The sequence below is a fragment of the Narcine bancroftii genome, chromosome 7, assembly GCF_036971445.1.
Source record: "Narcine bancroftii isolate sNarBan1 chromosome 7, sNarBan1.hap1, whole genome shotgun sequence".
Classification (NCBI taxonomy): domain Eukaryota; kingdom Metazoa; phylum Chordata; class Chondrichthyes; order Torpediniformes; family Narcinidae; genus Narcine; species Narcine bancroftii.
Window position 1 is genome coordinate 13,265,408 of NC_091475.1, and position 13,829 is coordinate 13,279,236.

At 43.6% G+C, this 13,829-nt stretch overlaps 1 protein-coding gene across 13 annotated transcripts in view; it reads right to left on the bottom strand.

Annotated features, from left to right (window-relative positions):
• The window catches only part of LOC138738523 (immunoglobulin superfamily member 5-like), a 166,342-nt gene that overhangs the window by 126,206 nt on the left and 26,307 nt on the right, over nt 1–13,829 (bottom strand). For 12 of the 13 annotated variants that reach the window (XM_069888876.1, XM_069888882.1, XM_069888878.1 and 9 more), the window contains exon 1: nt 4,616–4,928. The gene's annotated coding sequence lies outside the window, so the exon portion shown is untranslated. Of the gene's footprint in view, nt 1–4,615; nt 4,929–12,259; nt 12,349–13,829 lie in introns of those variants that run through there. The other variant, XM_069888877.1, reaches the window with a different exon arrangement.

Below are 13,829 nucleotides of genomic sequence, written 5' to 3' on the forward strand. Positions count from 1 at the left end.
AAAAATACTTGCAAGTGGGTTTACATTGGACAAGTGCGTATCATATAGACTTTTGAATAAATGTTCCAATTAGGGTGGAAAATAAAGATAGTAAATCCAAGGGATCCTCGATGTCAAAGGATATCAAGGTCTGGACAAAGAAAACAAAAGAAAGTATGAGGCAAGTATTGAAAATTGAAAGTAAGGGCAGAGCTCCCAGGATGATAGGAGGTGTAAAGGCATACTTAAAATAAATCAGGCGGATAAAGAGAGGATGATTCACTGACAGCCAAGATTACGGAAAATGCCAAAGGACAATCGGCAACCATGAATAAACTAGGAAGGTGGCTCGTTGCTGAGGGCCAGCCTTGAGGAATTCAAGTCAGGAGACCTGGCCCTCTGCAAGAAATCCAAGCACAGGGTCCTCCAGGCCATTAGAGAAGCCAAGAGGTGGTACCGCACCATGCTCATCCCAGGAGAGAGCACGGCGTCTCGGACGTGGAACGCAGGCAATCGTAAAGAGGAAAGCAAAAGCCAGCAGCATGGAATGCAAAAGCCCCACTCTCCCTGATGGGTTTGCAGAGAATCCTGCTCACTGTGCTAGATATTTTGTGACAAATAAAGATAAAGAGGTTCTCCAGGGACCAGTAGAGGCCAAAGAGAAAATCTATTCTGAGAGCCAGAGGACATGGGTGAGGTATAATGTGAGTAATTCTTATCTTATGGGTTCATAGTCATGCAGGAGAGAAGCAATCACTTTAGACCATCTTGTCCATGACAACCACCTGATAAGTGACAAGAAATGCTGGGCAAGATCGCTCTTCAACAAGATTGACTCTGATTTTAACATCAATGACTTCATTGTTACGCTCAACATTAATGTCTTGGAGATCACATTTGACTCAGCATTCAATTGGACCAGTCTCCTAACTCCTGTGACTCCAAGAGCTGGTCAGAGGCTGGGAATTCTGCAATGATTCATCTTCCAACACCCCAAAGTTTTTCCATCTGCAGAGAATACATCAGAGAATCTTCCACTTTCCCTGATGAATGTGGCTCCAACTATCAGGAAGCTCTACCCCTTCTTTGATAATCAGCCCCCTTGAATGGTGATCGATCCACCATCAATAAATTTCACTGTGCTTTATTCGCCCATTATTCTGATAGAACATTGCAGATCACGATTTGTACCACTAAGAAGTGCAATTGCATCAATCCCATCCAAACACCACTGCCTTCCAAATCGCACACCATCCTCAAATAGAAATATACCAATGTGTAGTGCCTTTTAAGGCAGAGCTGCAAAGGAAAACACTGACTCACGTTGTAACCGGCCAAGAACTGTTTATATCTCTCTTTAGACCACTTTTTAAAGTCACTTCCGTTCGGCCATTCCAAAACCAGAAGTGACGTCATAACACTCCCGAAGTGTTTCTCTGCTTGTGGCTTTGTCTCCGAGGTGGAGGGGATCTCCAGCGCCATCTCAGCGCGGGCCACTGGGACTCATGATCGACCAGCATTACAGGGATGATTCATATGTGAGGCCCCCTCCCCAGCTGCTGCTACAGTACTCCCCAACCCCAGAATTGTCCCCCGGTACGATAGTCTGAGTTTGAGGCTTATTTTTGGGGGGGGGGGGATCTATGGCAACATGACGGTGGAAGTGCACTGGCTCGTCATTGTCCTTGTGGGTGGGTTTGAGCCGGTCCCTTATATACAGCTTATATTTGCCCCCAATGTCCAACAGCAGGGTGGACTCATTGTTTTTTAGCACTTTGTACAGTCTGATGTAGGGATGCTGTAGCTGTGTCCCCTGTGTCAGGTAGCGGACAAACACAAAAGGTGCTGAATCGAAATCTGCCGGGACATGAGTGGGTGGTAAGTCATGTCTTGTGGCTGGGACTGCGGCCAATGCCCCCAGATGGTGGCGCAAGCATTGGCGTTCTTCCGATGCCGTGGAATCGCCACCGATGGGCTGGGATGGAATGTTGGCCGGAACTAACAGGGGCGTGCCACAAAGCAGCTCAGCTGACAAACCCTGCAAGTCCACTTTTGGAGCGGTCCATATTTCCAGCATCCCCCAGGGCAGTGTGTCCAACCTCTGTGGGCCTGTGAGATGCGCTCACAGAGCCTGCTTCAGGTGCTGGTGAAAGGGTTCCACTAGCCTGTTGGCCTGCGGATGGTAGGACATGGTGAAATGGAGTCATGTGCCACAGAGGCGTGACAGTGCAGCCCAAAGTGAATAAGTAAACTGAGTGCTTCTGTCGGAGGTGATTTGCACAGATACCCAAAACATGCCACCCAGGTAGATAAAAATATCCTGGCACAAGTCTCAGTTATTATATCAACCATGGGTGCAGCTTCTAGCCAGCAGGTGAATCGATCAACCATAGTGAGAATGTATTTGTGGCCACGTGACACGGGCAGAGGTCCAATGACGTGAATGTGTTGGAACTTCTGGGTGGTGGGAGGGAAATGCTGCTCTGGGCCTTTGGTGTGCTTATGGACTTTGGCCATTTGACAAGACAGAAAGGTCTTTGCCCACTGAGAGTCCTGTTTTTTCAACCCATGCCAGACATACTTGGATGCTATAAATTTGATTGCATTGCATATCGAGGGGTGCGACAGTCCGTGTACATGGTTGAAAAGTCTTTTGCGCCATGATGTGGGTACAAGGGGCCAGGCTCTTCCTGTGGAAATGTCACAGAGTAGGGTAGTCCTATCTGGGCCAATTTCTGTTTCTTTCAGTTGAAGTCCTGTGACTGCGGTCCGGGAAGCTTGCACCTCAGCATCCTATTGCTGGGCCTTGGCCAAAGCATTCAAGTCCAAGCCCCACCCCACCCCCCCCCCCCTCCCACCCAGGATGGAGCTGATCTCTGGTCTGGAGAGGGTGTCTGCAACGATGTTGCCTTTTCCCGACACATGTCGAATGTCCGAGGTGAACTCTGAGATGAAAGTCTTTGTTGTCTCACCGTCCTTGGGTCCGCTATTTTCGACGGAGCGAAGGTGAGGGGTTTGTGGTCGCTGAATGCAATAAACTGCTGTCCCTCTAGGAAATGGCGGAAGTGCTTCATGGCCAAGTAAAGCGCCAATAGTTCCTGATCAAGAGTACAGTGTTCACAATTGACACAGTCTTGCTTTATTCACGTGCCCACCGCAGGCAAGATCGTTCCTACTGACATCTACTTAGTGATCACAGTGGCCATGATATACCTGTTGTGTTTTAGGCACCAACTGAAGATCCAGATACCCTCCACCTTCTTCCTCTATGCCTCATCTTGCAGCTTTTAGACTAATGAAGAAGCTTCATGCCAGAAAGGTTTTCAGCCTATCAATCAACTCCAAATGTCCTTTAAACCACTTAAAGAAGCCTTGTATTTACAATCTGAGGGACTTTTGGAAAATTAGCCCGTTCCTCTTCATCATAAAATGTAATAAGGGTCTTTATTTCCTCAGGTGGAGTCTCACCGAACTCCATCTCCTGCTCTGGACATGTCAGGTTACAAACCACAGACTCGCCTGGACTGCTTCCTGCTTTCAAGGTCACCATGGTCCTTAACTGTTCGGCCTTTCCCAAGGTACAGCAGGTGAGAGTGATGGCACCTCCCTATTTTGCTTGTCAGGAGGGAGCGGAATCATGCCTTGTGACATTTTTAAATTTTAAATCGCCTCCTCTTTCCTGGAACCTGCAGCAGTGTATATCTAGGGACCACCATTGTCAGACTGCAAATGACAGCAAAAACACCAATAGCAACTTGCATTTGTAGAGCATCGTTCTTCTTTGGCTTGGCTTCGTGGACGAAGATTTATGGAGGGGGTAAAAAGTCCACGTCAGCTGCAGGCTCGTTTGTGGCTGACAAGTCCGATGCGGGACAGGCAGACACGGTTGCAGCGGTTGCAGGGGAATATTGGTGGGTTGGGGTTGGGTGTTAGGTTTTTCCTCCTTTGCCTTTTGTCAGTGAGGTGGGAAGCATCGTTAAGATAATGTTATATGGTTCCTTCATTGAAACCCCCAGGGCAGTCTAGCGACTTTCACTACCTTTGAAGTGTTTTCACCATTACAATGTAGAAAATGCGTCAGCCAACGTGTACACAGCCATCGCACCCCCCCCCCCCTCCAACATAGGTAGTGATATGATAACAACACTGGTGTGCTCAGTCACGGAGTTTTTACTAGAATTAAGAGAGGGTGAAGCATTTGCCAGGTCCAGGGATAATATCTATAGTTTTCATATGGTGCCCAAGGGATTGTTTTCCACATTCATTTTGAAATGCAGACACATCCGATATATGGTACCCGAGTGCTTATTCCACACAGTTCACGGGGAGGAAGTACCTGATAGTGCCAGACTTGAACCCAGGTCGCTGGCGCCGTAATATTGTTGCACTAATTGCTACGTTACGTGTGCTGCCCAACTGCTATGCATATTTTATTGAATATTCCAAAAGCTTTGCCGGAGCTGAATGAGTGAAGCCTACTCAATTCTTGGAGCCTGTGAACTACAACAAGTCTGCGGGTGCAGAAAATCTGCAGTTAATCTAGCATAGTTCATCTGCGTGGACACCAGGATCATCTGGTCCAAAATGTTTGCATTTATTTAAAGAGTTAACTGTATTAATGAGAAAATTAAGTTACCTCTGAATCTTCAATGGCCTTGCTAAACAGGAAGTCAAACGCTCCTTTTCTCCACTTTCAATGAGGCGCTCGTTAGCACACCGTTGCAGCAACTCATTTGCACCCACTCCCAGGTTAGCAAAAGTAGAGATCAACCACAAACATTTTTTTTCCTCAAGAGATCATTTCAGAGCAGAGGGACGAGCAGCTTTCAGCTATCTGAGAATCATGTGGAAAGCTCTCCGAACAAACAATTTACAAGAAAACAAATATCAGACAAAGGGGGGAGAAAAATGCCCTGGTCCTGGGAACGAGATTCAAGGTGCAACGTATCAATCAGTTTCTCCAATGACGTGTAAAAACTGACTCTCGTAATCACATGATAGAAAGGGAGGATTGTTTGAATGACTAAGTTACAGGGTAAAGTCTGCCGAAACCAAATCAAGGTTTAATGTTTAACTAACCATTTATGAAGTAAATGACTTATTGTCAATACATCTTGCCCTTTCTCGTAATAAATGTATGGGCTGATATTGTTTTGAAAATGCAGATAACGCCTTAGAAACATGGAAAACCTACAGCACAATACAGGCCCTTTGGCCCACAAAATTGTGCCATAACATGTCCCTACCTTAGAAATTACTAGGCTTAACCATAGCCCTGTATTTTTCATGTACTATCCAAAAGTCTCTTAAAGCACCCTATCGTATCCACCTCCACCACCGTTCTCAGCAGCCCATTCTCAGCTCACCACTCTAACTTACTAACCTATCCCTCCACCTCCTCATCCAGGTCATTTATAAAGAAGAGTAAGAGTCCCAGAACAGATCCCTGAGGCATACAACTGGTCTCTGACCTTCATAGAGAATATGACCTGTCTACTGCTACTCTTTGACTTCTGTGGGCAAGCAAGTTCTGGACCCACAGAGCAATGTCCCCTTAGATACCCTGCCTCCTTATTTTCTCAATGAGCCTTGCATGAGGTACCTTATCAAATGCCTTGCTGAAATTCATATACACTACATCTGCTGCTCTTCCTTCATCAATGTGTTTAGTTACATCCTCAAAAAATTCAATCAAGCTCTTAAGGCATGACCTGTCCTTGATAAAGCCATGCTGACTATTCCTAATCACGCTCTACCTCTCCAAATGTTCATAAACCGTGTCTCTCAGCATCTCCTCTATCAACTTACCAACCACTGAAGAAAGACTCACTGGTGCATAGTTTCCAGGGCTATCTCTACTCCCTTTCTTGAAGAAAGGAACAACATCCACAACCCTCCAATCCTCCGGTACCTCTCCAGCCCCCATTAATAATTCAAAGATCATCGCCAGAGGCTCCGCAATCTCTTCCCTCACCTATCACAGTAGCTTTGTTTAATTTTAATAAATAACCTGGCAGAGATTTGTTTAATGTGTAATTCCCAAGGATACAGATGATAGAAAAACAACTATCACCCACTGACAACGACCTCAATTATTTTCCTTTCAGTACAGCAATGACTCCAATTGAAACATGACGAGTCGATCATAAGACAAATCAGAACATCTGGAAAGTAGCGTGAAAGGCTTAATTGCTTTTTTCACTCCCTTCATGAAGAGGCTTTGCGTTACTTCAATGGGTCCACTATTAACTTGGTGATAGGAGGTAAAGGGTGGTGGGGAATGGATGCTTTGCTGATTGGAAATTTGTGACAAGTGGAATCCTGCAGGGATTGGTGCTGACACTTCCATTGTTCATCAAGTATATAAATGCCATCTTATGCCTTCATAAGAGTTAGGTTGTCATGTTGGAGCTGTTCAAGATCATTGAAGAATTGTGCACAGGTCCCGTCACCACATTACAGTACAAATGCAGTAGCAATAGAGACAGTGGAGAGTCACTAGGATAGCCATTCTCAACCTTTTTTTTTGGCTGTGGCCCCCTCAGGTCTCTGCTCAAAGTTTATGAGCCCACTACCCTATGAAGCAGTTAAGTAAATTCCATATTTCTCGCCTGCCCACTGGGTAAAATACATTAAAACTATTTTATGATTTCAGTCCGTGCCCCCCCCCCCACCTTAAATGTGCAGTGACTCCCAGGGGATCCGTGTGCTCCGGGTGAGAATGGCTAGCCTAGGATTGAGGGCTGTCGTTAAAAGGAGAGATTGGATAGGTTGGTTTTACTCTCACTGGAACCTGACAGGCTGAATGATGACCTTAAAGATATTGAAAGATTATGAAGGGCAGATTTTCCTCTGGCAGGGGAATCTGGAACTAGAGATTATGGGTTTAAAATGAGAGAGGAAAATTTTAAAGGAGATTTGAGGGTAACCTTTTTTATTCTGAGGCTGTAGTTATCTGGAATAAGCTGCCAGAGGGGATGGTGGAAGCAGATACAATTGTAACATTTAAAAGGTGTATGGATTGATTCTAAGGCAAGAAAAGCACAAGGGGATGCAGGCTCTCTCTGTTTTATAATTTGTGCATTCCACAACTAGAATAAAAGATTTTCCATTATTTTTACACAGCACCACCAAGTCGAGCATCACAGAAATGGGCCCTTTGGCCTATCTTATCTGCGGTTCTTTTTCACGTTAATCCCACTTGCTTGCATTTGGCGATATGGAAGTCTTGATTGGAAGTAGAACTTTTATTTGGGGGGGTGGGTGGGGGTAGGAACTGATTAGGTTTGTTATTGAGGAAGAAACAAAGGGCTCCTGTATGAGGGATGGAAGTGGAAATATTTTCTTCAGGAGATTCTCTGGGACTTATTAACATCTCTCACCAAAGACAGGACTTTTGCTTGCAATTGCAGAAGACTTTGAGCATATATTCTGACTAGGAAATGGGAACCAAACTAAAACGTAATGCTATAAAACTCATGCCATAAAAATTGTCTTGCTTTCTTGATAACATTCATAATAAATTGAAAATAAATATCTTCACTCAATCAGTAGACCAAGTTTAAGACCTACTACCTACTATCTCATATTTTCTTATGACTGAGCAAGAGGATACTTAGCCTGATGAGGCAATATCTACTCACAAAGCAGTTCCATTCTTGGACTTATTTTCCCCTACTGGATTACAAATCCATGGATTACAAATATCCATCCTATAGATGCACTTGGGAAACCAGTAAGAAGGATAGTGTAACATAATATGGCTGTTACAGGGCTGCCAGATGGGAATGGAGCATTTCTCCATGCCCCCTGCACACCCAACTCCTCTTCTGAGCTGCAACAATTGGAGGCTGTGTGAAGGCAAGCCGAGCCGAGCTGGGAGTGCTGAGCAGACTCACCGAACCGGTGAAGCCGGCTGGTGGCTACTCTTACCAGGCCTGCTCCCATCCCAGCTGTTTCTGAAATCCTCCCCCCACCCCACCACCACCACATTGTTCTTGTTCTTTCCCAATCTAACAAACAATTTTGGGTTCCGAACACTTCTCTGGAACAGAATCCTGTCGTAAGCGGGTTGGCCTTTCATTTGTTCTCTCTCAGGTGCACATAAACTCCTTTCAAATTCTACTGCCTATCCAAAAGAGGCCAGTTAACCCTACCAGCCAGGAAGACCCTGGGAAATGGGAGGAAACTGGAGCTCCCTGGAGAAACCTGCAAAGTTACAGAGGGGGGATGAGCAAATGCCACACGGATGACCCTTGGAGTCAAGCTGTGGTCAGGGGGCCTATGGAGCAGAAGCTTTACCTGCTGCACCACTCTGTTGACCTAATTAAGTTAAACGGCACAATCTGGGAAGTTTGGCAACAATGACTCAGCCTCCACAGCTCTCTCGACCAGAGAGTTCCAAGGGTTCACAAAACTCCGAGAGGAATCTTGCATTGGTGATCCTTTTGCCCTGAGGCTATTTATCTTATTGTTCATCTTACCTTACATTCTACCACTATGTACTCCATCTGCCAGATTTGACCACTCATTCAACTCTTCACACCCCTGCAGGTGCTGTCATCTTCATAACCCTCTGGGCCTATCAATAATTGTAGCAAATGTGCCGAATATTTGTGCTGTGCTCACATTGTGTGGAATACAAGCTTCCACCTTGTTAGGCCCGGAGAGAGATGACAGACACCAGTGTCTTCCCAAATCCAAAGAACAAACCCTTTTATTTACAATTAGAGTATTTAGAATCTACAAGTTCCTTGGTCCCAGGGAGACCATCTCACACACAGGTGACTGGATTAGTTGATTGATGGGGTTGAAGTCCCAAGAACTGGTGACACCCATTTCTGCCAATGGTGGAGTTGCTCTGTTTATGGCATCCTAGCAATAATATACTCCATCTCTTGCTCTGAATTATTAATATAAATTGTAAATAGCTCAGGTCCCTGTAGCATCCACCAGTTACAACATACTAACTCTCTGTTTCCATTTCAGGAGGCAAATAATCTACTGCCATTTTTTATAAACCCACCAACTCCCACAGTTACTTCGACTATAACTCTTCCCACTCTGCCTCCTGTAAGGATTCTATTCTTTTTTTTTCTCAATTTCTCCATCTCTGCCACACCTGCCGCCATTCCAGGATATCTGAGATATGCACCTCCTCCTTTAATGCCCTCCCATTGCCATGAATTCAACTCTCACCAGCATCTCCTCCTTTCCCACACATCTGCCCTCACCTCTGAACAACAAAGGTCCCAGCATCGATCTCAGCAGTCCACCACTGACCACTGACTTCAAGTCAGAAAGGCAAACTTCTGTACCTGCCTCCTGTCACAAGCAAATCTTGGATCCAATTACAGATAGTCCCCGACTTAGATTTTTTGAAGTTACGATGATTTGAATCTGTACTGTACTTCAAATCTTTCAGTGTCTCCCAAAGGGGCTGTATCAGTCCCCACACTGATTCCACTACCCCTCTCTCTCCCTATAGCTCCGTGACAGTCCCCACACTGATTCCACTACCCCTCCCTCTCCCTATAGCTCCGTGTCAGTCCCCACACTGATCCCCACTGCCCTTTCTTGACACTATTTTTTGACATATGATGAGAGTGCTGGAGCGTAACCCCATCATAACTTGAGGACTATCTGTAGTCAGCTCATTTTGGATTGCTTCTGTTTTAACATTCTATACCAGCATGCCATGCGGGACCTTGTGAAATGCCTTATTAACATTCATATAAACAATGCCTACTGCCCTGCCTGTTATATTTTCAAGAGAGTCAATCCTGAAGCAGGTTTCCCTCTGCACATAGCCATGCTGATTAACCCTCACTTTTCTAAAGGTGCATTATCCTACCCTTAACGATAATTGTGTCCAATAATTTCTCTGTTATTGCTGGCCTATAGTTATGCCTGCTGCCCTTAGACAAGAACATTAAGTATTCTCCAATCTTCTGCAACTTCAACTATGGCTAAAGAAGATGCAAATCAGGACCCCAGCTATCTCCTCTCTTCCTTCCTTCACATCTTCTGCTCTCTCTTCCAATTCCTTCAACAATTGATTCATAATGACTCCATAATTGAATGCTGATTTTATTTCTGTAAAACACAATGCTGGAGAAACTCAAAAGGTCAAACAATGTGCTTTATATAGCAAAGATAAAGATACATAACCAACATTTTGGGGTTGAGCTCTTCATCAAGATATGACAAATTGTAGGCATGTGCCCAAACAAAATGTTGGGGGGGAGGGACAAGGGGACAAGCACAGTCCCAAAGGTAGTAGGTAATAGGTGGTTTGCCCTCCCTTCTTTATCTATCTGTTAGCTCCTGCCTTTGAGACCATGCTCCTCGCCCTGCCTCTCCCGTGCACCATTTTGTTTGGATGCCTGCTTATATCTTTTCATACCTTGATGAAGGGCTCAAGCCCAAAACGTTGGCTATGTATCTTTATCTTTGAAATATAAAGTGCACTGTTCGACCTGCGGAGTTTCTCCAGCATTGTGTTTTTATTTCAGCCACGATGTCTGTAGACTATCGTGCTTTACCCTTATTTCTATTAAACACTTTTGGAGGTCAGGGTGGATAATTACACAAACAACCTTAAAAAAAAGGTCAGAAATTCTTTCCGACATTCAGCTCAGTACCCCAAGCTCTTACCAAATAAAAAGCCAGGATACTCTTCGTATATCAAATTTTCAAAGCAGTGGCAACGAAATTAATAAAGAAAGCTGCATGCTTGTGGGATCAAGGTGACCGTTTGGTCCATTCTTTGCGAAGCAGCAAGGTTGTTGTGTTATTAGAATATCTGCATTTTGCTTAGTATGGCAGATTTAGAGTCAACATTAAAAGATTCGATCTGGTAGTTGCAGTCTGCAATATTGGCAAAGTTTGTGTTAATCCTATTGCATTAGCAAATATGCTGAAGGAAATTTTGTCCATTATTTTAACAGCAACATTAATCAGATTTTAAACTGAAAAGGTCAACATCTTTACTTAATAACGAATTTAGTGCATTCTGTTCATCCCATTCACTATTAATACCACAAAATGCAATTTCAACCTCTATTTCAAGCAAGATGGAAATTTAAAGGTTACTGATTTTTATCTTCAGGTTAAATTCTTGTAGAGCAAATCATTTCAAAGGGCCTTTCCAAACCAAAGTGAACTATCCAGTGCGAACGCATGGCATACATTTCTTTGCCAGAAAACAATTTATATTTAATTTGCAACTGTTCCATACAATTGCTTGATTTATATAATTATGTAAGATTAGAGAGATTATGTTAGGACCGTAAAACAAGAATTCAAATCCTATGGAAGAATGTGGAATTTTATTTCAGTTAATCAGGAGTAAAAATCTAGAATCAGTATGATAATGAGCAAACTATAAGATCATCATTAAATATAAATCCAGTCGCCTCGTGAAAATTTCCCTTCGGGAATGAGGTGTCTGGGCTTTGCCTTTCTATATGTAACTGCAAACTCTTAGCCACATGTTTGATCCTGAACTGCCCAATGAACTGCTATCAACTACATAAATTCAATTCAATGGATATTTCGTCCATTATTTTCACAGCAATTTTAAATCTTCAATTCAATAAAATGAAAAATAAATTGCTATTGCAACTGCCACTGTTCAATAAAAGCAAATCATAGAATTAAAGCATCATATTTTGATACCCTACTGGAGCTTATTCAGCCCCATGTCTGTGCCAGTCCTTTGGTACAGTATACATCGTTTCCACATTTCCAGTGCAGCTTTCTCCCTCCTCCAGTTTTTTTGATCAAACTTCAAACTTTGTTTTCCATTAAATACCATGGCCAGTGCTGAATTTTCCCAGAGCCAAAGACACAAATGCTGTGCCAACTCACTGGTGTCTCCTGGTGATCCATTTTTGTTAAGTCTTTTAATGGCAACGGAAGAGAAGACATAATAAACACGGGCAGGGAGATACATTATCTCCCAGCCTCCAGTGACCCACTCACAGCACAGAACCTGGTGCAGGTGAAATGGAATGTGCTTCATGGTTAGCACAGCAGTTGGTGCAATGCTATTACAGCGCTAGCAACCAGGGTTCGAATCTGGCACTTTCTGTAAGGAGTTTGTATGTTCTCCGCATGTCTGTGAGGGCTTCATCCTGTGCTTCAAATTGTACGGGAGTTGTAAGTTAATTGGGGAATTTGGGTGGCACAGGCTTGTGGGCCGGAAAGGCCTGTAACCAAGCTGCATATCTAAATTTAAAAAGTTTTGAATATAAAACCAGTCAGTCTTCAAACACACTTTTCTTCAGTCAGCTTTTGGTGATGCTGGCTCCCTGGAGGTTGGACTGGATTTTGCCATCGATGGTTGACCTCATCGACAGATAGAACCTAAAATATGGAAAGTGAACAATATTAACCAAGATCTCATCATGAATCTTCACTCTTGGGAGTGGCAGTTTTAAATCGATGGATTCCAGTTGCCATGATATCGCTTTTCCATGGTCACAAAGACCTGGTGAAATCTTTCACCATGTTCGTCACTGACTGCACCAAGATCAACAGGGAAGACGTCCAAGTGCGAATCCAGAAAATGAATTTTCAATGACATGTTACATTTCATGGTTTTGTACTTTCGAAGCAGACATAAAATATGACAGAAAATCACAAAAATAGAATATATATATAAAAAACAATAAGTGATCAGCAGTCCAAAATCCATAAAATACACCCAAAAGTATTCAGGAAGCAAAATCTTTGTTGTCTTGTGTAATTTGTCTGGAATGACTGTGGACATCCGCCCTTCTGTTAATAATTCAATAAACACAGGAATCCCATTCAATGACTCAGTAAAGGGAGGGGGAGGGGGTCAAGAATTAAAATGAATAGGTTATTTTCTATATTGGTGGCACCAAGCAATGTGCAGTGTTCAATCATTTTGGAGGTAGGCATATCCAACATGGGGCCAAGAGGGGAACAGTCCTCTCTCTTCCCAGCCCATAGTCATGAACCATGTTAAGGATGAGTGCCTTTATTTTTACATGTTTAATCTGTACCTCCATGAATGGCCAAATTTAAATCATTAGGCACATCATGGAATCTGGACATAGCAGAAAGATATCATATTGAGTTAATTTGAACTGTTTATTTTCTTGTCCACCACACTTTGCTTTGAGTTCTATCCAGACAAGTCAATTCGTACCCAAGTACAGCAGGTATTGCAATAAGAAAAACAAAGTGCAAGCTAGTGTTTACAGTAGATCAAAACATGTGAATTATAGTGAAACTAGGATAAATTATGGGATGCAGCGGAAAGTACATTTATGCTAATGAGGACTTCTTCCAGTGTCAGGAAGAAGGAAACTGTCCTTGAATCACGCACCTTCAGTGCAATAATCGTAAAAATGTCTATATTCGACAGTCCTAAGAAACTTGAACCATTCAAGACATAGGTTGTGCAATGTGAAATATATATTAAAATGGCAGAAAAGGTGGAGAGACATGGATAAGTAGATGGATAGAGAGAGACCAACAAGCAAACTGCAGGAGGAGCTCAATGGGTCAAGCAGCATGTGTGGAATAATTGATGTTTTGGGTCAAGACCTTGTACCAGGTTTCTTGTGTCTGTATTTAGACTTACAAATCATTTTACAGGAGGTGGGCATCTCTGAGCAGACCAGCATGTATTGCATTTCCTGATCAACCTTCCGAAGGAGGAGGTGAGCTAATCACTGCAATTCTCCTGAAGGAGATGGGGTGGAATGTAGTGTGGAGGGTCATATGACCCATCTGGCAGGAACCTGGTCGAATTCCACTGCATCTCTCAATCAAAGTCAAGACCACCCACGCTGAGCAGTCACCTTGCATTGGCC